This window comes from Pseudonaja textilis, chromosome 2 (genome assembly GCF_049901715.1).
Source record: "Pseudonaja textilis isolate UNSWEBS1 chromosome 2, rPseTex1.2, whole genome shotgun sequence".
Taxonomy (NCBI): domain Eukaryota; kingdom Metazoa; phylum Chordata; class Lepidosauria; order Squamata; family Elapidae; genus Pseudonaja; species Pseudonaja textilis.
Window position 1 is genome coordinate 195,087,001 of NC_141991.1, and position 756 is coordinate 195,087,756.

The 756-nt window shown below is 47.9% G+C and overlaps 1 long non-coding RNA gene across 1 annotated transcript; it reads left to right on the forward strand.

The window, feature by feature from the left end:
- Window positions 1-251: 251 nt before the first annotated feature.
- LOC148127304 (uncharacterized) lies at window positions 252-539 on the forward strand. Its single transcript, XR_015741490.1, has 2 exons — window positions 252-425; window positions 458-539. It is a non-coding gene; the product is annotated as an uncharacterized LOC148127304 (long non-coding RNA).
- Window positions 540-756: the final 217 nt, after the last annotated feature.

The window sequence follows — 756 nt, forward strand, 5'->3', positions numbered from 1 at the left end:
CAGCAATGCTGAAACATGGCAGAGCTTTAAAGGGAGAATCTTGCAGTCACAGGATGACAAGAGAGGGGGCGAAAAAGTCTGGATAATTTTGAGTGAAGCATTAGACCCTAACCCTGCTTCATACAGGTGATTTACATACACACAGAGAGAAACATATGCAAAACCTCTAAAAACCCTAAAACCTTCAGCAGTGCGGGAGATATGATAGCTGAGGAAAAGCTGTTGTGGTCCAATGGTGGCCTGCGGAGCTGGCAGCAGAGTTGGACAGTGGGGAGGAACATGGGCCAGTCCTGGAGTCTGGGGAAGGCTTGGACGAGGGATCGGCGTCCAACACAGAGATGGGGCCGGGGCCATCTGAGAGTTATATGCTGATTCTGGGGCCTCCAGAATCTGACATCAGTGAGGCAGAGGAACAGGAGGAGCCTGTTCCCAGTGTGCGCTTGCACAGAGCTGCCAGAAGGCAAGAACAGTTAAGACAAAAGGGGCAACTCAGGAGTAAGGTTTTGAGATGATTGGTCCCTCCCATAAGACATAAAGGAGGAGCAAAGGGACATGAACATTTGCAGGAAGCAACTTTGTTCGTTCTGGTCAGTTTTAACTCTGAAGCTCCATGTTGACTTTGTGTTCTGTTTGGCCATGTACAGCTAATTGGCAATTTAGTCATTGGCAGCATTTCAAGGGAGATAAAGATGGGTGCTTATCAGTCTTATCCCGAAAGACTGTTGCAGACTTCAGTTGGACTATTCATAAACTGTT